We start from the raw sequence: 21,157 nt of genomic DNA, 5'->3' as shown, positions 1-21,157 counted from the left end.
CCTCACTAGGTTGGTGCCAAGAATATTCTGAGATATCTTTGGGGCACAATCTCTCATGGATTGGGATACACTGCCGAAAATATGATACTACATGATTATTTGAATGCTAAGTGGGTGGGCAGTGTGGAGGATCACTAGAGCACTTCTCAGTGCTGGTTCTCTTTGGATTCTGCTTTGATATCATGGATGAGCAGGAAGCAGAAATCGGTTGCTATAAGCACCACCGAGACCGAATACACAGCTACGAGTATGATCTCGTGTGAAGCTACATGGTTGCAAAAGCTCTTAAGTGAGCTGTTTGTACACATGATGAATACCACTGCAATTCTCTGTGACAACTAGAGGTGGGATTCGATTATTGAGGAATCCTGTATTCGATGATTGCTCCAACAAATAGACATCAGATACTGCCTTATCTAGGATATGGTAAGTCGATGAGTAGGGAGGCTCTATCACATTGAGACTGATGTACAGGTTGCAAACATTTTTGTCAAAGCCCCAGGGAAAGGTCAAATCTGTGACTTTCCCGAACAACTTGCAGTCATTGAGAGACCTTCTTATAAGGATCCTACATGTTGCATGCATTGAGCTCTATGAGCTCTAAGGGGCTTGGGGTACATACTGGAGCAACATACAACCACAGGGTGACTCACCCTCCCCTGGTGGTGCACTGTGAAACATGATGATTCATTCTCCTGTGGGCTAGGATGATTCGTTCTCCTGTGGACCAGGATGATTCGTTATCTGTGGCGACTGTGGAACAGGATGATTCGTTCTCCTGTGGGCCAGGATGATTTGTTCTCCATGGCATCCACTAACAGGATGATTCGTTCTCCTGTGGACAGGATGATTCGTTCTCCTATTGAGGCATCCTACCCATGCAATCTGGGACTCATGGGAAATACCTCTCATCTGATCAATGAGCATGGAAGTGAGGATAGGGACCATAGTAGTTCTATCAATGGACACATCATTGTATCTACCGTACTCCCTATTCTAGGATGACCTCCATTGATATGGGATCAATGAAACTGATCTAGGATCAGTATGAGTGGTTTGAGACACTCTCTTATGATATTGATTTGGGATCAATAAAACTGACTTCAGGTCAATAAGAGTGATGTGACACTCCGTTCAGATGAGACTGACTTCAAGTCAGTAGAGAATGGTATGAGACATTCTCGATCAATTCTTTTTCTTCATGGTTCAGCAGAGCTTAGCAGAGTAGATCTAAGCAGAGCTAAGTAGATTTGAGCAAAGCAGAGCAGAGCAGTGCAGGGCACTTATGGAAAAGATAGTACAGTCGGACATATGGATCAGTGGATGGAGTTCTCCCTAGTTGAGAGGGAGTGTTAAAATTGGCAACTAGGGCCAAAGTCCATGTGGGTAATCTTATTTATGGTAGATGATATTTTTCTTGGATCCCTCTCATTGAGAGGTGTAGGATTGATCTAAATATCATCCGATTCCGATAAGTATTTATGAAGATATGAATTTATTTTGATTATGGACAAATTGTCAAGTCAGCCAGCAACTTATGTAGGCTCAGAAGCCCAAAAGTCATGTCTATTCAACCTCTATGTTTTAGTATAAATAGAAGAGGACTTGAAGTGATTTGCCACACACACATACTCTTCATGTGATCTCCTCCTCTCCACGTCTTTTGGTTTTGGTGAAGAAGAGACACTAAGAGTAGACGCTGACCTAAGTAAAGATGATGCCCTAGCCGTAGAAAGGATGAGGCCCTAGCCGTAGTACAGATGATTCCCTAGCCACAGTAAAGACTTAATTCCGCTAAGAAAGGAGGTTCTAAATGCAGCCATAAGATGCCCTAAGTCACAATTAAAGGGAGGCTCAACACGCAATCCATGAAGGAACAGTAATTAGATTCTTATACGTTGTTCTATATGTAGCAAGAAGAGGGACTTCGTTGTCCCTATAAACACAGGCATGGAAGATGATTATCACCTTGAAGAGAGGCACTTATGTTGTCCTAAAGGAGGCTCCTACACATTCCTAGGAGAGCCTTTAACGTAGGTAATAAGATGCCCTAGGTGCAGTTTAGTGGGTGCCCAATCCATAGTCATAATGTGCCCTAGTTGTAGGCTTATGAAGAATCCTATATGCTGCATAAAGGAGGTCTAAATGCTAGCAAGGGGGACTTGATCTTACGCTGTCCTTAAGTGCCCTAAACGCTGTCCTAAAGGAATCATGAAGAAATCATCTAGACACAATAAAGGAGGATGTATATACATAGCTAGGACAAACCTTCTATATGCTACCTATATGCTATCCTAAGCCATAGTAAGAAGGACTTGAAGAGGCCCTAATCTCAGACTTGAAGGTGCTCTAATCTATTGTCACAACTACAACAATCTAAGGGAGCTTCTATACGTTGCTAAGGAAGTTGAGCCATAACATAAAGAAGACACATATCAGCGTAAAAGAGCAACATGGAAATTCTTGTAACAACATATCAAATACTGTTGTTCTAAGGCATGAATAAGGTGCTTTGGGAGCAGCAGTCACTAGATTAGAAGACAAAGGGAAATGCTACTATTTGGGATCTTGTTTAGGCTTGTTGAAGAAGTCTATAGCTACAACCAGCTGCTTTGCTAAGCTGCAAGCCATAGCAAGCAGCTAAGGTTGTTCCAAGGCAGTACTACAGTTTAACTTTAGTTCAAATGACAACATGGATTAGGAGAAACTCTCCTAGGAGGACTAAAGCCCTTGAAGGGTTTAGTTATCTAACAGCCTGGAAGCATGATGTTGAATACAGCAGTAAGCATGGTACAACAGTGACACTATGTACAACAATGATGAACACTGGGTGCAGCGCAGTGCAACACGATGAGCTACAGCTCATGGACAAGATGCAGCACAATGATAGGTGAAGGAGTCACCTTGGAGAATCAGTTGAAGCAGCATGTCTTCAACTGATCTCATGTAGAGATGATCTATTCTCTTATCTAGAAAGTCAAAGTGTTGACTTGTGTTGTAAATGTACTTTCTCTCTCTCTCTACTGAATTATTGAAGAACACAAAAGAAGAATTGATCAAGGGTTTTGCCACATTGGGGTTTGTCCCTGGCTAGTGCCACATCCTGTGTCCTCCTGTCTTGGCTTGTCTTCTGCAATTTATGTTTATGTTCTATCTTCAGTTTACTTTAATGCTGATGTGATTGCTAATCTGGAAAAGATATTGAGCTAACTGTGAAAAATGATATAAATTTCTCTAAGCATAGAACATACCTAAAATTAACACTAGGCTCATAGACAATGTTGTTAGTAGTAGCACATAGTCCATCAGCATTAGGAAACTAAAGGCACTACTTGATGGGAAAACAATTTTTTTGATAGGATTGTATTCTCACCCACCAGGCATTTGTTTAAGGTGACTGGCATTTTTGCAAATAAGGGGGCTGATCTGGCTTCAAATTCATTGAAAGTAAAGACAGTCTGATATGACTCCCCTCTTTATAAGATAATATGGCAAGGATTTGAAAGCATTCAAATTGAAAAAAGTGGGTGTGTGGTTAGAGAGAGGTCTCTTTCTCATTCATTTCCACCACTCAAATACTTCCCTGAGAGTAATGGTTGCAAAATAGGAGAGAACCCAATTGGTAATTCTTCCTGAGCAAGTCTTAGCTCTAAAAGACAAGGTTTCTGTGCTTGAATATTGAATTTCAGACGTGAACATCAGGAGCATGAGTTTTAAGAAAACCTGTAAGTTCTGACTGCAAACAAAAACTCAAAGATTGACCTGCATATTCAGGGTCTCAAGATTCAAAGGCATGAGTCTAAATCTCATAACTTCGAAGAGAATAAAATATGAATGGGGATCGAAAGCCAGAAAAGAGGAAGATGGATGCAGCACCTAAAAGATAACCAATTCAAGTAACCAGTCAATAAAGTTGATGATAAGCATTGCTGCTGCCAATGCAAGTAGAGTGGAAGTACCGAAAACTGAATATCAGATTCCTTCCATTTTTTCCCTGTATAACACCCACTTCATTATCAATATTCTTTGTAATTTTCCTTGAATTTCATGTATTGATTGGTGAATCTACAGTGGCAAGCCTAATAGAGAGTTTGAAAAATGGAACAACTTCAGCCCAAATACAAGAGAAATGTTGAATTGTCTCAGAGGGCTCAGGTTAGCACCTGCTAACCTGCTCCAAATATTTCCAGAATGTATGCAAAAAGTAATGTCAGACAAATAGAGAAATATGAAAACCTAAAAGTGCAGTAGCCTCCACTAATGTGGAATTAAACCAGATACAACAAGATCATAACATGGTCAAACTCGATATAGAGAACAGAACAGAAAAAGATTAACATAGACTCAAAGCCAATAGAAGGAACAAGATAATTACTGCATCTATTAGATCTGTTGTTGAGAAATACAAGGGGAAGCCCTCTATTTATAGCAACCTGGGAGGAGTCCAACATTTAAGAAGGATAGTTGGAAAATATACTTGCATTTAATGATTTACCCAATTTAACTTACAACTGTCTATACATTATAAAACCCCTTAAGTGAAACTTAGGTGAGTATTAAAAAGGAGGCTAAATTCCAAAAATGGGTCTTGGCTACATGGCCATGATAGGTACCCATGTACAAAATGCTTATAATAGTTGAAAAAGAGAGGGAGGATCATTTTGTTGTGGATAGTAGAGCACCATATGTTGCAACTAAATACAATCAGTGCAGAATAGTCTTCAAATTTGAGGTTGACATATTCAATACCATTATGTATCTAACTCTTTGCAAACATTTGATAAACATTTCCAAATTTCTTCAAGAAAAGTGTCAAAAGCCTCACTTTTGTTCTTTAAAAAGTAGACCCAAGTTTGTTTGGAGTTGTCATCAATGGATGTAAGCAGATAATGGGCCCTTTGAAATGATGAGGTAGGAATAAGACCTACAACATCATTGTGAACAAGTTGAAGACCTTTAGAAGCTCTCCAAGATTTGTCCTTAACAAAAGTACCTTGAGGATTCTTGCCAAGAACACACCCAGTACAAACACCATCAAAAAGAGAAATAAACATAAGATTAGTGACCAAAGTTTACTTAGTTGATAATCATAGCAAGAGTTTAAGTGACCAAATCTCATGTCATAATTTAGTTAACTCATTTGAGTGACCAAGTAATACATTGATAGGAGGCTCCACTACAAAATGAGAAAATAAGTTCAAGTGTGCATGATGATCCACTTTCCCTATGGCAACAATTTGTGAAGGGTCCTCAATTTCATGAAACAAAAATAAAGAGTAAACAAGATTTTTTTCCTTGAAACAAAATTTGTAATATGATAAATTGAGAGAAAATTAGTTGAAAGATTAGAAACATATAGAACATTGTTGATCATGTCATCTATCATCTCAATGGAACATTTCCCTTGAAGAGGTAAAGGTGAAGAGTTTCCCATAAAGATATGCTTTGTATTGTGTGAATTAATGGAAGCAAACAAATTCTTAGGTGCAGCCATGTGATCATTTGCTCCATAATCAATTATCCATTTTTGTTGGAAATAATACTCAGAGGGGGGGCTGAATCAGTATTAGCAAAACAATAACCTTTTCATTTCCATTAGCAGATTCATATACGCTACTTCAGTTAAGGCAACCCGCGTGTATACGCAACTGTGTTTAATGCAACTAGCGTATATCCAGCAAACTTGTGATTCAGTTAGTTAATCTTTAATGAGTGCATAAGAACATTATTAACCATATAAACAGTAAACAGGTGCAGTAAAATAGAATAGATCATCACACATAAGAAGCACACGTGAACAACATGATATAAGGTTGAAACCCAATGCGGGACAAAAAGCACCTGTTGCTATTTTCTTTAAGATAAGAAAAACCTGTTTACAAACTTGTATTGGTGCAAACTCACACCAGTACACAGGCACCCACTTGCAGAAGGCTACAACCTTCTCTCATTCTCCAGCTACTACTGGAAGGGAGCTACAACCCCCTACCTCTTGTACTAGCCGATCTGTTTACTAGTACATAGGCACTAGCTCCAACCTTCACTCATTTTCCAGCTACCACTGGAAGGGAGATCCAACCCCCTAGCTCTTATATTGGCTGGTATGTTTACCAATACATAGGCGCCGACCTACTGAAGGCTACAACCTTCACTCTTCCTTCAGGGACCACGTTTCATAAATTTTCATACTAGATCCATCAACAACATTGAAGCACAAATCAATCATCATTGCAATACAACCATCAACTACACCTGCATCATCAATCTCTGAATCCCCAATACTGAATCACTGAAACCCTGTCATCAAAAGACAGTCACCAAAACACAGAGCAGAACACAACCAGATCCAACTGCAACTTATCATATCTCATAATGTATACGCTACTATGATGAACCAAAACAGCGTGTATACGCACTTTTACCAAAGCCAACCCGCATACAGATCTAAAAATATTTACTTATAACTTTGCAGCTATTCCAAACATGAGTCATACCTAGATCATAAAATTTATACAATAAAACATGCGTCAATAATTCAGATCTAGTCTATCCATGATCAAACCACATAATGATAATGCATTCTGAGCCTTATCATCCCGATCCATCATCCATGATCAACTGCATAGGTGCATCCTTGGTTCAAATCAAGCAAAGCATCACAAACCCATAACCAGCATACTAGATCTCACACTTCATCAGATATTCATCACTTGCACACTTGCACTTTGGCCTAATGATCTTCTTCTCCTTATATAGGTTTAGGCCTCTCTCAATACCATGGTCCAAAACCACGTAGGACCAATACCTTGGACCCAATACCTGGGGTCAATACCTCGTACCAAATATCAAAATACCATGGACCAAAACTTAGTTTTCCAACATGTACGCACCTTTCCTTCTGTGAAAGTGCGTGTGTACATTATATGCGCCTTTGTATATAGTGAACCTACGTGTATACACTACTTGGTATATAGTGAACCTGCGTATATGCACGACTTGGTATATAGTGAACCTGCGTGTGTACATGAATTGGTATATAGTGAACCTGTGTATATACGCGACTTGGTATATAATGAACCTGCGTATACCTTTCTTTCTTCATTCTGTGAGTCTGAACTGTGATCTGTCATCTAAGTGATTTTCCATCAAGGACAACAATTGAGTCATACCTGTATCATAATGTTAACACATTTAAGTAAGAAGAAACTTGCAATAGCAGAGATCGATTTAGAATTTCTTGTATGATTTCCAAAAGAAGATAGATTGACAATTAAATTGTGTTTCTTCATTTCTGAAGCGAAGGCAACCAATTTCTACAAACAAGATTTTGAATTACCTTTCCATAAAAAGCACATTTAAGAGGTCTATTCTTTCCTTTAAAATCTTGTTTTAGTGAGGGATTTGAAAAGTTAACACTCCTTTGTACTTTTCATTTGTTTCCCTTAGATGCCTTTTTATGTTGTATCCTTGAATTTGAAGGTGAGATAGCTATAAAAATTCCACAACCAAGAGCACCCATTTCGATGAGTTTATCCTACTCACAAGTAGTTGCTCAATAAAAGCATCAACAGCAAGTAGACTCACAAAAGATTGGCCAAAGGCATCTTGAGTTCAATATAAATGTGGAAACAAACACTAAATAAAACTCACCTAACTTAGAGAGCACTGCCAAAATGAGTTGTTCATCACTTTTCTCAATTTTACAATCTTTTAATTGAGGCTAGAGAGATAGAACTTGGAAATGAAATCTTAAGTAGTATCAAAATTACTAGGATTGAGAGTAATTAATTCATTTTCCAATTGATGACCACAAATTGCATCCATTTTTCCATGATTCTTCCATCACTGTGTCTATCATTTAGAACCAAGATACAATACATTCATCTATTTGAAATCTGAGTACCTTTAGAGCTAGAACTTTGTAGCAGTACTTGCAAGAGTATCGAACTTGAGGGCTTCCTATGAAGACACGAAGAAAGAGGAGTGTGTATAGGGAAGTGCAGGACACGTGGTTGATACTTCCACACATTTTGAGGGCATGCCAATAGAAATGTCGTTTTGTTGGCTACACTGGCATCGGTTAGTTTCAGAAAAATTCTCTGTTAAATATGTTGTTTTCATGAAGTAATATTTACAACCAAGAGGATAAAGACTTGGCATGCCTAGGACATAGTGGTGTTATTTCTTTCATGTATTTGTGATTTATTAGTATTCCACCACTAATAACTTCATTACGTAGCTTCTCGTTTAGTAATATATTACAACAGTGACTTGTTAAAGGAAAAAGATTTCAGTTTGTTTGAACGCCATAAACTGGAAGGAAATTTAGCTTTGAATTAGAAAAATGGAATATATTTTGAAAAATATGTTTTTTGATCAAATATTATATAGGCCCATTGCCCATAAAGATATTCTTTGTATTGCATGAATTAATGGAAGCAAACAAATTCTTAGGTGCAACCATGTGATGGGTTGCTCCATAATCAATTATCCATTTATTCAAGAAGAAACTTGCAATAGCAGAGATCGGTTTAGCATTTCTTGTATGATTGCCAAAATAAGATAGATTGATAATTAAATTGTGTTTCTTCATTTCTGAAGTGAAGGAAACAAATTTCTACAAATAAGATTTTGAATTACCTTTCCATAAAAAGCATATTTAAGAGGTCTATTCTTTCCTTTAAAATATTCTTTCAGTGAGGGATTTGAAAAGTTAACACTCCTTTGTACTTTTCATTTGTTTCCCTTAGATTCCTTTTTATGTTGTATCCTTGAATTTGAAGGTGAGATAGCTATAAAAATTCCACAGACAAGAGCACCCATTTCGATGAGTTTATCTTGCTCGCAAGTAGTTGTTCAATAAAAGCATCAAAAGCAGGTAGACTCACAAAAGCTTGGCCCAAGGCATCTTGAGTTCAATATAAATGTGGAAACAAACACTGAATAAAACTTGCCTAACTTAGAGAGCACTACCAAAATGAGTTGTTCATCACTTTTCTCAATTTTACAATCTTTTAATTGAGGCTAGAGAGATAGAACTTGGAAATGAAATCTTAAGTAGTATCAAAATTACTAGGATTGAGAGTAATTAATTCATTTTCCAATTGATGACCACAAATTGCATCCATTTTTCCATTATGCTTCCATCACTTTGTCTATCATTTAGAACCAAGATACAATACATTCATCTATTTGAAATCTGAGTGCCTTTAGAGCTAGAACTTTGTAGCAGTACTTGCAAGAGTATCAAACTTGAGGGCTTCCTATGAAGACACAAAGAAAGAGGAGTGTGTATAGGGAAGTGCAGGACACATGTTTGATACTTCCACACATTTTGAGGGCATGCCAATAGAAATGTCATTGTTGTTGGATACACTGGCGTTGGTTAGTTTCAAAAAAGTTCTCTATCAAATATGTTGTTTTCATGAAGTAATATTTCCAACCAAGAGGATAAAGACTTGGCATGCCTAGGACATAGTGGTGTTATTTCTTGCATGTATTTGTGATTTATTAGTATTCAACCACTAATAACTTCATTATGTAGCTGCTCATTTAGTAATATATTACAACAGTGAATTGTTAAAGGAAAAAGATTTCGGTTTGTTTGAACGTCATAAACTGGAAGGAAATTTAGCTTTGAATTAGAAAAATGGAATATATTTTGAAAAATATGTTTTTTTTAATCAAATATTATATAGTTCGATTGCATGATAATTAAAAAAACAATGCTAACAATAAGCAGTGATTTTGGACACAATGAATTACATAACTCTCCAGCTCAAAAACATGTTAGCATATTCAGTTTTGTCTGCATTAGAGAAAAATGAATGAGTAACATTAAGTTTGATTTGAATATTTATAGAATCATTTCAGAGATTCTAAATGGAAATTGCATGTGCTAATCTTGCTCAATTAATTATAGGGAAAACAAGGGGCATACATAATTTTTTGGCTTCTGGGAATTGGATTCCTTTTCTCCCGGAATGGTACGCTAACAATTGAAGATTACTATGTTGAAGCTATATTCCCGGTTAGTATCACAATTTACAAAGTTTTGTCTTATTATTTTCTAGTTTATTGTTGTAATCTTGTGTCAGCAATACTTTGCTCCACCCATTAGATTTCTACTGACCAGTTTTATTGTTGAAGTGTCACTGCTTCTTAAAGATAACTAGAGGAAACGATACAACTACAAAAGTGAAGCATGAAACATTCTTAATAGAAATTGCTAGCTCTGATGTGTTTGATTATGTTGGATAAAATCAAAATTGCAATGTACCATAAGCATGGGAATTCAAAATATTGGGATAGAAATGTGTGCGTCTATTTGCATTTATTACTTTAGCTGAAGATAACATTTCATGAACAAATGTTGTACACTGAGAACATAGTAGGTACAAAATTTATTTTATGGTGACATTTTATTTGCTTTGTTTATATAGGTCATCTGGCCACATAGTGGTCACTATTGCCCAACTAAAGAAAACTTGTTCGAGTTTCTTGTTTTTATGGGGAAAAATGACATTAACAATATTTTTGATGTTGAAGTATATATTGTATAAATATTTTATAGTCTATTTTAATTTATATTCCAGTGTTCATTGACTTTCATGTCTTATATTTTGCATTGTATCTCTTTTTTCAGGAAAGGAACTCAATATTGATGGTAAGAAGTAGGAATTGAAGAAAGAGGAGAACAATAACACTAGAGTGACAAAATGAAAATTAAAGAGAAAGAGAAGAGCATTGGTCTAGTGGTACCCATAGATCCAATATCCCGCATAAGACACACATAAAGACTAATGGTCAAATCTTCAGAGTTGGTGAATTCACCTACAATGCTTTGGCAACACAATGATAATGTTTTGAAGCGATGAAACAATATTTCATGTGTAAATTGTACTCCAACCAATATTAAGTTGGAAACTCATATTGTAATACTTGACATTTTATATAATATAATTTATGTGGTTGTAATTATTTATAGTTGCACTTAATATTACTCAGTATTGTAATTAACATGTGTAACTTTTCGTTTTCATATTATATGAACATGTACATTGTATGCCATTTTTTTTTAATTTAGTTGCAAAATCATACTAATTAATTTATGTTGATTAATAATGAAAACATAAAATCAATCTAAAACTACTAAATTAGTAGTTTATGTTTATTAATGATGAACACATAAAATGAATATATGACTAAATTAGTTGCTTATAATGATTGTTAATGAAAATAAATGAAATGAATATAAACTACTAAAGTAGTAATTTATATAATGAATATGATACTACCAAAAAATATAAATGAATAATGCAAATGATAAATTTGTGATTACAAATGATGACTAAATTTTGCATATATACGACTATTAGTAGCTAATTTACAGTATCTTATAACACGACTAAAATTTAGTCATATATCTTTGGTCATTAATTGGTTTCAAACGATGACTAAAATTTGCATATATATGACTATTAGTATCTAATTTACAGTATCTTATAACACAACCAACATTTTGGTCATTAATTGGTTTTCTCGGGTGATCTTTTAGTAATATATTTGTTGTATATTTGGTCATTAATTGTGACAATTAATGACCAAATCAATGATTAAATCAATGATTAAATTAATGACCAAATTAATGACTAAATTAATGTCTAAATTAATGACTAAATATACTACTAGATAATAAAATTGAGACAACCAATTAATGACTAAGCTAAAAACGACTAAAAGTTGGTCACGTTATAAGATACTGTAAATTAGCTACTATTGGTCACCGACCGAAAAATAGTCGTTTATATGCAAATTTTAGTCATTTTTTTAGTAATTAATTAGTCATTTTCTACTAGTGAATGGTTACAGTCTTTGGGTACGATAGCTTCTAATTTTCAAGAACTTTTCTTTAAATTTTTTTGGGAAGAAAAAAAAGTTGAATTAAGGGGTATCACAAGGAAACTAGGAAAGATAATTAGCTCTAATGGCATGAAAAATCTTCTAAAGAAAGAAAAATGGGACATAATTGCACAATTATGTTCACTAGAGGTTCAACAACAAAATCATCTATTTCTACAGATCTCCAAAAAGTCTTGGACAATCATTCTAAGGTTCAAGCAGTCGAAGATTACATTGAGCATCAACAACAAGTTATCCAACTCTTAAAGGATAACCTCACTTTGGTGCAGAATTGAATGAAACAAAATGCATATCAACATCGCAGCAAAAGAAGTTTTGATGTAGATGACTTGGTATTTTTATGGCTACAACCATACAAACAAATATCCCTCAAGCAAGCTAAGAAGGATAAGTAATTCTCACCAAAGTACTATGGTCCTTACAAGGAGTTGCAAAAGATTGGTACTATGGAATACAAATTGGAGCTTCCTGCATCCTCCCCAGTGCACCCAGTTCTCCATGTTTCATTCTTAAAGAAGGTTATAGGTGACATGCTCCCAGTTCAAACAATATTCCCAGAACTTGACGAGGAAGTAAAAATCATATTGGAACCTAAAGCAGTCATAGAGTCAAGAACCTGCCAGATACAGAAGCGATCAATTTTAGAGTATCCAATCAAGTGGAAGAACTTACCCACTAAAGATTCCACATGGGAGGATGAGAATTTTATACAGAAGCATCCAAAACTACTCAAGCATTGGGGGCAACACTTTTTTGGAGGAGAGGGGCATGTTAGGTCCCTATAATACTAGTGTAGCCCCTTATTGTTATTAGTGCAACCCCCTTATTGTTATTGTTGTTCCCATGTAGTCCCCATATTGTTATTATTGAACCCCATAGAAGCCCGCTATTATTATTGGCGTGCCCTTACATTACTATTGTTAGGTCGACTCTGATTATATTGTGACTCCTTAGACTCCTATATATATAAAGGAGGTTTTGACATTTGAATCATCCAATAATTGTTCATTTGTGTAATGTAAAGGAGGTTCCCCCCTCGAAGAGGCTGATCTTGAAGTCATTAATCTATATTTTCTTCTATTTTGTGAGTTGGTTGCATAACAAAGGAAGCTAAAGAGAATGAAATGAATATGTTGAAAAGGCCCCAACAACCATTCCCCCATACCTAAGGTTTTGTGTGTCCTCATGCAACAAAGTGAGGCATTGAAGAAGTGAGGATGGTTGCTGAGTTGGATCTAGTATAAAGGAACCTGAAAAACAAAACAATGGAACTAATGAGATGAATACTAAACAAAAATAAATCATCTCAATTGTATTAAAATGATGTTAAAACTAAAACTAATCATAAAATAAATTCCAAATCACTCATTACATGTGATTTCATTAATCTTTAATAGTCTTTTGCTCAAGAAAGAAATCTTTTATAAATTTAAGGGGCTCTCCTGCTTTGTATCTAAGAGGATTTTTATGATCACAACAAATGATGAACCAATGAAAAAATAGTTATTACTAACCAAATATCAAAGTCTTATAGTTATCCAAGTACTACAAATAAGCTTTGTAGTTGAATTTTATTCATTCTCTGTGATCATAGGTCCCACTTCTAAGAGAATTAAATCTTAGATATAGTATGAAAAACCAATGATAGAGGACTCAAAGTTACCTTAAAGCCATTCTTTAGCAGCAAATTTGTGGACTTCGTTTTTACCCTTGACTTCATCCACACATGCTTCTTTTATTGTAACACTATAAAGTAATCATCATACATGTAGACAAAATATTTGGTTTGGTTGACACTTCTTTACGCAGAATACCCCATTGCGCGTGAGCGTCCATAGCCCCAATGGGTTTTCCTAGTGGTATCACAGGTCAGTACCCACTGCCAGCAGGCATACATAGCCTCAATGGATTAACCTCTTAAACCTATTTTACACTAAAGACTCTAGTCCCATGATTCCTACCATTTTAGGTTTAGATTATGGATATTTGTTTTTCAATTGGTAGATGGTGGAGCGGCTTCAGAAAGCCTCTTAAAGGCATAGGATGATACCTTTCAGAGTGACTTAGATTACCTGCATAATTTATTAGACGCATAAAGTACTTATAGGTACTCAAAGGACATAGCATGAATGAGTCATTTTAATGTCAGATGGATGAGGTTGCCAAAGAAAAACCAAATGACACCTAAAGTCCTACTAATCATTGGTTCCATCTATGATTTCACCTTTAAAGTAGTGTTCCACTATGAGTAGAGACTTCAGTAACTCTCTTGCAAGTCTTAATAAAGATGCTTTAGATATCATGCTTTGGTGCTATGGTTATAGTATTCAAGTTTCTTTTTCATCGGTATCATTGTATGGACCTCTTAACTGTGTTTCAGTCCCCTTAGTAGTTTTTGGTAACTATATTTTGAGAAACTATTTTGTATTGATAATTAGAAATCTATATGAATAAGAGAAATGAAATTCCAAAAAAAAGAAAAGATATATCGACCATTAATAGTTTTGAATTATCATTTAATTCAACTTTTATGAAAAGGATTGTTTGTCAATCATCTTCATGAAATATATGTCTTAATGATAAAGCATGAATAAAACATTTTTAACAACTTAAGGAGAAAAATAAATATGTCATCAAAAACTCCCCTAAGTGTTGATGGCGATGTCTTTTCTTCTTTTGAAAATATTCTTCCAATATTTAAGCATCCCAAATGAACAATATCCTCGAATCCTATTTTTTCTTGAAAAATGGTGAGCTCCAGTATTGTAGCAATAATGCTACAACTCCTGGGGCTTCCTGTCTCTTAATTTTATCAACCCGGTAGTTCGTACAAACTTGGAAGCGACGGTGCTGTATGCACAAGTACTAGCCCTTGTCGCAGCTGTCACTTGGTCAGCTGGCACAAGTCCGCTAGGGCTTAAGCCAACTTCTATAGGCTCACAGAAGAAGCTTTATCAATGATGGACGAAAGCTAACTCAAAGGAAGGCTACTCTACTTGACAAACTGAATCAAAAGCAATTTAAAGCATGTAAATCTATGAAACCCTAATTTAACTAGTCTATCCTCTATAATGCAAAGAATATGGATGCAACTCTTATGAATGTTGTCATTACCTCTAACAAGTGTAAATGCATGGGTCTAAGCTACTTGCATCATGAGAAATGTGTTTTTGTGTTTTTCCTTTAGGTGTGTGGAATGAGTGTGAACTTGGCCTAATTAGGGTTTGATTGTGCAGGTGGGATGTAGAAGGAAGGAAAGTGTGGGACAGGTTGGGGAGGCTAGGAGAGGTTCCTAAGGATCCTTAGCACCCATCCACAGAGGTCCCTCACGTTCAGAAGCTCGGCAACGAAGTGAATGGCCTCCTACAGGAAGGCTGCAGGGGATCCTACAGGATACTCTGTTTTCTACAGGATGGCTGTGCACGTCTACAGGATGGTTGGCCGTGGAGGTTTTTAGGAGTTGATGGAGTGTTGGAGTGGAGTGGGAGGCTAAGGGAGATGGAGATGGACCTAATGATGTCTTAGGAAATGGCAAGTCAGACGAAGGAAGGGTGCATGCAATGGGTTGATGTTTTGGAAAGGTGGAATCAACGAGAGTGCAGGAGATGGAGCTGTATGTGAAATGAGAGAGTTGGAGGGCAAGTGAGTGAGATAGAAGGTGAATAGAACTTGCAGGTGGATGGAGAAAACGACAAAGGAAGTGGCTTGAGAAAGAGCAGTGTAAATGAAACAAATGACCTGTGCATCAAAACAAGAAATTCATTAACCTATTATGCCATGAAACCTATAAATCCGAAATGGAAAACAAGAAATGAAACTAGTGTGTGAGAGTGCAGTATGGATCAATGTCTAGAATGTATGAATGGATCTTCAATACAAACGTTCATGTGGCAACTTGCGTGGAGATGAAACGACTGCTGTTCTTTTTGGTGGCTGATCATGGTCTACACCCCAATCCCAAACAGTGAGATGGCAGTGAACCTTTACAACCTATTTTTGTTGGAGCTCCAAGAGATTTATTCTACCAACCTATCAAACTTGAATACTGAAAGCAAAGCATCATACCAGTCCTATCTATGCTAATGAAAACAATTAAACTAACAAGCTGGAAATCCGAATTGCATAGGAAACTAAACAAACTCAAGTGCTGGAACTAATGGTAAATGCATTACAACACTGAGGAGGTCTATGGCTCTCAGGTTGGGCCCTAACCTGAGAGCTATAGCTCCTTGAGAAAACTCAGAACTAACTCAAAAGTGGCCTTCTTTATTCATAATCTGATAACATGCCAAATTGGCTTACAAAAGAGAACGAAACTTGAGCTGTGCTCCAAAATTACAATAGTAATACGAGAGTTTCAACAACCTAACCAAGGCTAAGGCCTCTATACTTATACAAAACGATGCTCCAACAAGTATCCATGATTCTAGGAGCTCGGCTGTTCAATCTATAGTTTAACTGCTGATCCTGTAGGATGATCATAAATGTTGTTTCCTGTAGAGCAGTTTTGAACTGCTGTTCCTGTAGAACAGCTGGCCGTGTATTAAGCTCGGAGGGAGGATGGAGTGGGGCTCGGAGTTCTTGGTGAGGATCACGAGGAATGTCCCCCAAGACCGTGGACAACCTCTCCTTACGTCAGCAATGCCAACTCGTTGTCTCCTTGCCACCTTTTCGTTGTCTTTTGCTCCCTTTTAATGCCAAGACCTGGAATCACAATGCATTAGCTACGTAGATAAAGTGCCTATCCTTTCTCCTACAAACAACATTAATAAACTAAGAAGCATATGCATAAACAATAAAAATGAATGGTTTGAGCAAGCAAAATAGGCCAAAAATGAGCCCAAATTGTACCAAAATTGGGGCTCATCATCACCCCCCAGCTGAACCATTTGCTCATCCTTGAGCAACCTTGCCCCTGCTCCTCGTCCTTGGCCGAGGACTCGGGACCGGAACAGGCTGTTTCTTTTCTGCTTTTGATGGCCCTGCCTTTTCTGCCCCTGATGGTGATGAGGGTGATGCTTCCTTCCCTTTTTCTATTTCTTTGAGTCGGGCTTCAGAAGGCGACTGGCCTATCTTTCGTGTCCAGGAAGTTATTTTTGGGCTCCTCTTTTCGGGGGTAGCTGATGGTTTAGAGGGGGTTCTTGCACTGGGTGAAGTAGGTACGTCCCCTGAAGTGGTATGGCCGCTGGGTGAAGGCTGTGGTTTGCTCGGGGACATCCTCTTGCTTCTCCTGGCTTCAGGTGGCAGAGGGATCTCCCTCTCCCTTTTCTCTTTCGGTTTTGGAGGTGTGCTGAGGGCAGCCAGTGCCGCTGCTGCCTCCTTATCGAGGATGTCAGCCTTCTCTTTCTTGTGTTTTGCTCCCTCGGAGCTCCTTGTAGAGGGTCCCTCCTTTTTTGATTTCAGGCTTCCTGTGGAAGACCCTGCTTTGCCCGCTTCCGGGCCTCCTGTAGAAGATTCTTTCTTTGTCTTCGGGCTCTCTACAGGAGGCTGTTTCGCAATGACCTTCGGGCCTCTTGTAGAAACCCCTCTTTCCAGCCTTGTGATTCTTGTAGGAGCCCCTGTCTCTGTCTTCGGGCTTCCTGTAGAAACCCGGGGTTGCACTTTCGGGCTTCCTGTAGAAGCCTCTTTCTCCGTTTTTGGGCCTCCTGTAGAAGCCTGTCCTCCAATGATTTTCGGGCTTCCTGTAGAAGCCTTGGTTGTTGCTCTTGGGCTTCCCGTAGAAGCCTGCTCCTTATTGATCTTCGGGCTTCCTGTAGAAGCCTTTGTCTTTGTTTTCGGGCTTCCTGTAGAAGCCTGTTTTTGTGTTTTCAGGCTTCCTGTAGAAGCCTGCGCTTGCGTTCCTGTAGATGCAACTTCCGCCACCTTTTCTTTCTTGGCTGCATGGATTTTGCTTTTGGTTTTGCCTGCAGGAGCTGACGAGGTGCTTGGGCTGGCAGGGACCACCTCAGTTTTGACTGCCCTGCTTTTCAACCTCTGTTCCCTTGCTGACATGATGGGGGTGTCTTCTTTTGCTTTGTCATCCTCTCCCTCCTCCTTCTCTTTTCGTTCTTTCTTCTGTGATGGAGTCGGGGCCTTTTTGCTCTTCCCTTTCTTACTCTTGGCTACGGGCTCTTCTTCTTCACCGCTAGAGGACCCTGTCTCTCCAAGCAACATTTTAATGTCCCCTTCTCTTGTTAAGTTCCTAAATGATTCCCATGCGAGGGGGACTTTATATGAGCAGAGAGCATCCTCCACGAGGAGCTTGACTAGCCCATGGTGGGCTATCTGGTCCGGAATTCCGTCCTTGAGCTTGGTGGAACACTCCATTAAGGACTGTAGTAGAAAGTAAGGAATGCTCAACCTCTGTGCTGCAGGGAGGTCAATCTGGTGTCTTAGTTCGTTAAGCAGCCTGAAGTGATACGCATATACAATGCTATATCGACCCTCACAGGTGATATATTTCATAATTTGTAGACTGACTTCGTTCCATGGCGGCAACAGGCTTGCCCTTTTGACTCCATTTTTGTCTTCGGTGAATGACTCTTCCGGTGGGAAGAACTCCTTCTTTGCTTGCTGGCTCATCTTCCGCTCTTCTTTGTCCCACGGCAGACCCATGGGCAGCTCTGTAATCCGACTGATATGCTCTGGGGTGAGTTCGAGGCTGAGACCTCTGAAGGTTACCGTGGCCAATGTCTGTGATTTAGGCTGTAGAGCCTGCAAAAATTCCTCGGCTACTTCATCATCGTAGCCCTGTAGTTTATCACAGAAAGGCATCCATTGCGCTCTAGTGAAGAGCTCAACCACTGCCGGGTTTCTCCTTAATGCATTTGAATTAGTGGGCTCTCGCCTGATAAACCCGCCAGGCATGATGAACACAGTGGTTTATACCAGAGGTGGTGGGTACACAGGAAATTCGGTCTAAAGACAGAACATGCAATGAATTTTCAGACCACAGTTGATTATACAGCTATCCTGTAGGAGCGATAGTATAGGCACGGCAATCCAATTCTTTATGACCACACTGTGACTAAAGGCCTTGCCACCTTTAAAAAACAATTGCGGAAGGAGTTGCAGGGTTACCTCTTTTCTGCCACCTTTTTTTACGTGAAGACTTCACCTTCCTGTAGAGCCGCGTTCCTGTAGAAACTGCTTCCTGTAGGACGGCGTTCCTGTAGAAACTGTTCCTGTAGGAGCAGTGCGCAGGCTTCGGGAAGAGCTTTAGTTGGCCGGCGGTCGAGAGGTGCTTTACCAGTGTTCAGGTAGCCGAGAGCTCGGCGTATCAATATGCAGAGGTAAGCAGAGGATCTACTCGAGTTTTGAAGTGAGGTTGATGGAGATACACGCTTAATCGAGCCGATTAGATTTTGAATCGGCGCAGCTCGTGGCGCGGGGGTGAGCTGTCCCCGCCGGACCGTTGGGTGACGTCACCCATCATCCGCCTGCACATTCGTTTGTTGCCGCATTCATTCCCACAGATCTGCCGCCGCCCTTTTCGGTTAAACTTCACTTCTCGGTTGACGGGACTGATCTTCACGTGATTGCTGCGTGTTTCTTTCGTCGTGGCTGCCACCTCGTCCTCTGACTATCCCTTTACTAACCGACGTGGCCAATCACTGGCCTTTAGGCCGCTCAACCATTCACCTTTATGCCATGCAAAACAAATCGAAGTAATAATCATGCAGTTTGATGGAGAGAAGGATTAGAACACTTACCTGCGCGCGGCTGCACATGATTTCCAGTTTTTTGAGCGATGGATCTACCTGCCGCATGTGGCTGCACATTCCTGTAGGCTCGTGGTTACAGGATGCTGGCGATGGAGTGAATGGTTCTGCGTTCATGCACCCGTGTTTGATCTCAGATGGCGGTGCTGTGAACGATCTTCACTTGAGCAGGTTGAACTGTTAAAGGATCCCCGCGAGGGGTCTTGTCACCGTTCTTTCTCCTCGGGTGTATGCTGCATGCTGGCGGTTCTGGCTTCTTGATCACGATCCCAGCGCTTCTGATGTATCAACGTGGATGTGGTATGGTTCTCGGTGCCTAGTTTTTCTTTGACAAATGCTTTCTCACGAGAACTGATTACTTTGTTGTGCTGCTGCAGGGATCTTGGTTGCATGGCGACGAGGATGGTGGAGGACGATATTGGCAATGTTCAGGGGTGCCATCATTGGCATGCATGCATTCAATCCACTCCTCAGTCGCTAGATCTTCATTTGAAACACATTTCGGCCATCGTAACCTTCTACAGGAAGTTTCCTGTAGAACACAGAGCTCCCTGTAGAAAATTGGCACTTTCCTGTAGAAGATCCGCGTCTTCCTGTAGGAAGACTGTCTGTTCCTGTAGAAAAACTGTATCCTCCTGTAGAAGATCCAAAGCATGATAATAATTGCACATACCTTAAAAAACATTGCTGTTCTTGGAGGTGGTGCTGATGACATCCTTTGCTAGCATGATGAAGGCCCCTGGCTTGGAGTGGAGAGGCTTCTTCTCCATAGAACATCTGCATGCAAACCTTTTATGGTGCTGATTGCTTTTTCCTTCTTTTTTTTTCTTTTTTCTCTTTTTTTTTTAGAAAGACAATAGGAGCGCCTCAATGAGGTTTTCACCCCTACTGCCTGCCTTGGGTGCCTCAGAGAGGTTTTCACCCAAGGATCTTTATTTTTCTCTCTTTTCTTTTTCGAAAGACAATAGGAGCGCCTCAATGAGGTTTTCACCCCTACTGCCTGCCTTGGGCGCCTCAGAGAGGTTTTCACCCAAGGATCTTTATTTTTCTCTTTTTTCTTTTTTCTTTTTTCTTTTTTTTTTTGTGTTTTAGATCCTTCAGGGTATGCCCAAAGTGGAGGCAGAACCCTTCTCTATGACCAAAACAGATTTCTCCATAGTGCTGATAAACTCTTGTCTTGAGAGAGGTCTTCTATAGATCTTCAATCAGTGCCCATTGACAAGCATGGGAATGGATTCCTCATCAATGGTTCGAATGAGGACAGATCCATTGTCATGGCACTGTTCCACCACATAAGGTCCTAGCCATCTGGTTCTCAACTTCCCCTTGAAATCTTTGAATCTGGAGTCATACAACAAGGCCCAATCTCCCGGCTGAAATTGCTTGTCATGGAGATGTTGGTCATGCCACACCTTCCTCTGAAGTTGAACCACTTCTGAGTGAAGGAGGGCCTGCATGCGGTGCTCATCCAGTCCATTCAGCTGCAATAACCTTTCTTGCTGTGCATGGCTGAGATCTAGGTCCAGCTGAGCTGC

Source organism: Pinus tabuliformis, chromosome 4_1 (assembly GCF_031772625.1).
Source record: "Pinus tabuliformis cultivar Carrire ecotype Pingquan chromosome 4_1, CPIR1, whole genome shotgun sequence".
In the NCBI taxonomy this organism is placed as follows: Eukaryota; Viridiplantae; Streptophyta; class Pinopsida; order Pinales; family Pinaceae; genus Pinus; species Pinus tabuliformis.
The sequence above is the reverse complement of the archived record's forward strand: the minus strand, read 5'-3'. Positions refer to the sequence as shown.